A 6,000-nucleotide genomic window follows, 5' to 3' on the forward strand; every position below is an offset into this window, starting at 1 on the left:
AATTTATTTTAACCCTATCTTACCATAAAAAAAACCTAGAACTTAAAAGCTTATTTATACATAACTCCTTATAACATTTCTACTAAAGCCTAATAGTTTCATTCCAAGATTTTCCTAACAGTCGTTAATTTTGCAATATTTCTCTAAATAAATTTTTTAACTTTCTGCCAATGTTCATCCACCGTCTCTTCTTCCTGGTCTCGGGTTCTGTCAGTCCTTTCTATCTGTTTCATCTAGTCCATCAACCTGGTGATCTTATGTCCAAGGCTCTTAACTCTTTTCCATGTCCCTTCTGCAAATCTTCTTCATAGTTGTACCTGCACTTTACTTTGTCTTCTGCTGGTCTTAATTTCCTTCCTTTGTCTCTGCGGAGTAGATCTCTGGGGGACAACCTAAGAGTGTCTTTATCCCTTCTCAGCCGGTCAGACCGTTCTCCATAGTTAGCACTAAAATCCAAGAAATATTCCAAAACATACTTCAATGCCCCTCCAAAGTTGAGTACCTCGACCACTCCAATCTCCTCCTGGCCCAAAACCAAGTCCCAAAGGTCAAAGCGTCCCTGCATAGGAGGATCTGACCAACTTGCCATCTCCAGTCTCGACAGGACTCCATCTCTCCAAGTCTGTCTCAACTTATGCTCCTGCCGGGCCGCATCTCTTTCAACTTGTATTACTTGAGGTTCAACAACAACCTCCTCCTTTGTCTTCTCCGCACCTTGCCCGGTCAGGGCAGATTCCTGGGTCAGTTGTTGAGCAGGTTCTATATCAGTGGTCACTGTTTGACCAAAGTTATCAATTGCAGTAGTCATCAAATCCATCTTCACATGAAGCTGCTCCAACAAAACACTTGTCCTGCACAAAGCAGACACTAAGGTTTCCTGTGTCAACATTCTTATCCAAGGTCAGAGCCTGTTTCTCACGCTCCTAATTTTTCTACAGCTGTGGAGTTCCCCAGCTAGCAGAATCCGTCAGTGGGCGTTTCTTAAACCGTTTCCAACATAAAAGTTGTTTGACACCCAGTCTCCTCCTACTCTCCCTGCGCGGAACTCTTCTGCGCAGGGAGGGCGTGGGTAGCGGAGGACCCGTGCTCTCCCCGCTGGTGTCCGGTGAAGAGTCTGGGAGCCCTCTCGCCGATTCCCCCATCTGCCCCTCTTTATTCCTGGTGTTGCGCTGAATTGCTTCCCCATCTGCTGAGCTGCCTCTCTCCCAGCTGGGCCCTTCTCCAGCATCATTTGAGAGCCTTCCCTCCGCCTCTAGCTCCGATGTCAGTTCCCTGACATCCACCTCCCCCCCCAGGACCCCCTCCACCCCCGGCCCAACCTGTTGATCCAACTTCGTCCCTTTCTTCGGCCGACGATGCGGGGAACCCCCGGAAGGAGCTGTCGTCATCCTCTGAGGATTCAAAACCCGTTTCCCACCCGTTCTGATCCCTTCCCTCGGGGTGGGCCTCCCAGTCTGATTCTTCTTCCTCCGAAGCCTCTTCTCCCTCCCCTTCGGAGGCAGAAAAACCCACAAAATCCTCTTCCTCGTCTGTGGTTCCAAATTGCTCCTCCCAGAATCTCGCTAGTGGTTTGGGTTTGTCCGGGAACAGGCGGTGAAATTCCTCCACCAGATACCCGTCAGTGATTGCCTCCGCGGGAACCCACGTGTTTTCCGACCCGGGTTCTCCCTCCCAAGCCACCAAGTACTCCACCTGGCGCCCTCGCTACCTTGAATCAAGTATTTCCGTGGCCAAATTGCGGTGCTCCCTCTCTTCTACCTGCGGGTGTGCGGTGACTTCCCCCTCTCGCCCCGGGAACCCCCGTCCTTCCCTGTACGGTGAGAGTAGGGACCTATGGAACACCGGGTGTATCTTCATGCTGTCAGGCAATTTGAGCTTGAATGCCACTGGGTTCACCTGCTGTGTTACCTCAAACGGTCCCAGCCACCTGGGCTGCAACTTCTTGCACCCCCCCTTAAAAGGTAACCCTTGGGTTGACAACCACACCCGATCTCCCACCCTTATGGTCTCCCCTTCCCTACGGCGCTTGTCTGCCTGCCTCTTGTAAATGTCCTTGGCCCGCTCCAAGTTCATCTTAAGTTGCTGGTGCAGGGCTTCCATTTCTTCCACAAACTGCTCTGCCGCCGGTACGCTCCAACCTTCCTCCCCACTCCCCGGGAAGGCCCTGGGGTGACACCCATAATTGGCCAGGAACGGGCTCATTCCCGTTGACACATGTTCAGCGTTATTGTACGCAAATTCAACCAGCGCTAGTTTCTCTACCCAATCGTTCTGCCTCTCGTTGACGTAGCAGCGTAGGTATTGCTGGAGTATACTGTTCGCTCTTTCTGCTTGCCCGTTGGTTTCCGGGTGTCTCGCCGTTGAGAAGCCCACTTCGACCTGCAGCAAGCTCATGAGCTTCCTCCAGAAACGGGAAGTAAATTGTTTCCCGTGGTCGGAGATAACCCTCGAAGGAGCCCCATGCAACCTGAAGACATGGTCTACAAACAACCTGGCTGTTTCCTCTGCCGTGACCGCATGTGAGCAAGCTATAAAATGGCACATTTTGGTTAGCAGATCGACCACTACCATGACCGCTGTCTTCCCCCGGGATTTGGGCAAATCGGTCATAAAATCAATGGACACCACCTCCCACGGTTTCCCCGGCGTGGGTAAGGGTTTCAGTAATCCTGCGGGGGCAGCCCGCTCCCCCTTTGCCCTTTGGCAGCGGTCGCACCCCCGTACATATTCCCGTACATCCTCCCTCACCCTGGGCCACCAGAACTGCCTGGTGACGAGCATCATGGTTTTGTGCTGTCCAAAGTGCCCAGCTGTGGGGTTGTCGTGGAGTTGTTTGAGTACCTTTCCCCGTAGACCTCCCCCGGTACATACAGCGCCCCCTTATAGTACAGCACCCCTTCCTTCTCCTCAAACCCTCCTTGGGTTTCTCTACCGTCTCGGAGTTCCCGGATTTTAGTTTGTGCGAACACGTCGTTTCTAGTAAGTCCTGCCAGATCTCGTTGCCCCACCAAGGTTCCCCCACACACCCATCGGTCCTCGGGGATCACGTGTCGTATCTCCGGCGGCCCCTCTCCTTCCAAGTACTCCGGCTTCCGGGAGAGAGCATCCGCTCTCACGTTTTCCTCTCCTGGCACGTATCGGATTTCGAAGGAAAACTTGGAGAACTCCTGTGCCCATCGAATCTGTCTCTGGTTGAGCACTCGTGCGGTCCTCCAGTATTCCAAGTTCTTGTGATCTGTACAAACCTGGATCTTGTGCTGCGCCCCTATTAGTAGATGTCGCCATCGACGAAACGCCGCATAGATCGCAAGCAGTTCGCGGTCATACACAGTATAATTTTGCTCCGACTTGTTCAGCTTTCTCGAGAAAAAGGCACACGGTCTCCATTCCTGCTTGCTCCTCCCTGGCTGCAAAAGAACCGCCCCAATGGCTCTGTCGGGGGCGTCGGTCTCTAGCCTCATAGGTTTCTCCAGATCCACGTGCAGGAGCTGCTCTTCCGATGCTAACGCCCTTTTCAGTTTTTCAAAGGACTGCTGGGCCTCCTCTGTGCAGACGAACTTCCTTTTGCTACTGAGACAATCTGTGATGGGTGCTGTCAAGTGGGCGAAGTTCTTGATGAACTTCCTGTAGAAGTTGCTGAACCCTAGGAACCTCTGCACGTCCTTCCGGGTTTTGGGCGTCTTCCACTCCAGCACTGCCTGCACCTTGCTTGGGTCCATCGCTAAGCCTTTGTCTGACAACCTGTACCCCAGAAACTCGACTTCTCTGGCGTGAAACTGACATTTTTCCAGCTTGACCCACAACTGGTGCTTCTGCAGTCGTTTTAGCACTTCCCTGACGTCTCTGACATGTTGCTCCTCATTGTCCGAATAGATTAAGACGTCGTCCAAGAAGGCTACGCAGTTCTTGTACAGCAGGGACCCCAACACGTGGTGCATGAAAGCTTGAAAACAGGCAGAGCCCGACTGTAATCCAAAAGGCATAACTAGGTACTCAAAGGCCCCCAGGGGTGTGAACATTGTGGTCTTCCATTCGTCCCCCTCCCTCATCCTAATCAAGTTGTATGCTCCCCTGAGATCAAGCTTGGTAAAAAATTTTCCCCTGCCTCACCCGTGTTAAAATGTCGTCAATCCTGGGCATTGGGAAGGTCACTGGTTCCGATACCAAATTGACGGCCCTATAGTCCACAACGAGCCTGGGTTGATTAGTGTCCTTTTTGTCCACAAAGAACACCGGACTGCCCCCTACCGCTTTTGATTCTCTTATGAAGCCTCTTTTCAGGTTCTTGTCAATAAATTCCCACAACTCCTTCATCTCCCTGTCCGACATGGCATACAGTTTACCCACCGGTAGCTGCGCCCCAGGGAGCAAGTTGATTTGGCAGTCAAAGGGCCTATGGGGTGGTAGTCTATCTGCCTCCTTCTCGCTGAAGACCTCCTGCAGGTCAGCATATTGTGGTGGCACCTCCCCTTTCGGCTCCACAGCTATCCCTGCCACCCTGGCCACAGTCATTCTTGGGGTTTCCCCCCCAGACAGTGTTCCAAGCAGTAAGCGGTCCCAAAGGTGACCGTTCTCTGATGCCATGCCACCACTGGATCATGTTGTGCTAGCCAGCTCATTCCTAATATTATTGGGGGCCCTGCCAGTGAGGCTACGTGAAAGGCGATGGTCTCCGTGTGCCTGGAAACCCTCATTCTCATTGGTGGGGTCTGGTGCATCACTTCCCCTCCCAGAAGCTCCCTGCCATCAATGGTGGTTACTTGCAAGGGGAAATCCAGGGGCAGCAGGTGGAGCTGGTGCTCTAGTGCAAAGTCCTTGCTGAAGAAATTGCAGGAACTGCCTGAATCCAACAGCCCTTTCACCTTGACTGGGTGACCATTCAGGAGTTCTAGCACCACTTCTATGGCTATAGCCGCCCTGGGGGGGTCTGGTTGGGGCACTTCTATTGGTTGCTGGCCTGGCTGCTGTGCCCGCTGAGTGGCAGCGAAGCGTTGGCGTTTCCCTGCTCCTGCCCCTTTACCATCTCCTCCTCACCCCCTGGAGCTCCCACCATCCCTTGCCAGGCCTTTCTTTGCGGGCAGACCCTGGCAAAATGTCCTGGCCGCTGGCAGAGAAAACACTTCTTGGTGGTTTTCCCATCCTTTCCTTCCCTCTTGCGACCTTCACTTGAGTTTGAAACCTCCCGCGCGCGCACCCCATCTATTTCCATTGGCTCCGCCGGCGGGGAAGGCTGCCTTGGTATTTCAGGAATGCGGTAGTCATGGTAACATTGCTCTCTCCCTTCCCGCTTCTCCTGGGCCCGCGCTTCCTGCCTTACACCAATCGCAAGCACAGCCTTGGTCAGCTGATCCATCGACTGCGGGCGGGGTGCGCGGGAAAGTTCGTCCTTCACCGTTGGGGACAGCCCCTCCTCGAACAGCATTTGAATGGGTTCAGAGTCCAAATCCCACCCGAGCCGGTGGACTAACATAGCAAAGCGTGACCAGTAGTCTCTAACTGACTGGTTCCCCTGTTTGCAGCCCATCAGTTCCCGCCGAGTCCCACTTTGCTGTACATCACTGGAATACATCACATCCATCGCCTGGAAGAATTTCCTCAGGTCCTTCAAGGCGGCATTCTGCGTTGCCATTAGGGGCCTGATCCATTCTCTGGCCCCATCCTGCAGATGTCCGACAATATAGACAACCCTCTCCCCATCGTCTGCAAAATCATTCTGTTGCAGTTCCAACGCGTACTCTATTTCCATTCGGAACGCACTGTAGTCCTGGGGTTTCCCTCCAAATTTGTGTACCAGTCCCGGTACCTTCCTTGCTACGGGGGTGGGTCTGACCTGAGCATCCTGAGCCCGCCTTTCGTTTAGCCGCGCCATCAGAAGAGCCACATGCTGTTCCAAATCTCGGTTCCTCTCCACCAGATTTTGCACTCCAGCTGCTCCCTCCATGGCGCCAGCTTCTCCGGTTTTGCTCATGATGCTGCCTGCCTGTCCCCGTGCACGAGCGA

The sequence above is a fragment of the Podarcis pityusensis genome (genome assembly GCF_964106645.2).
Source record: "Podarcis pityusensis genome assembly, chromosome: 10".
Lineage (NCBI taxonomy): Eukaryota > Metazoa > Chordata > Lepidosauria > Squamata > Lacertidae > Podarcis > Podarcis pityusensis.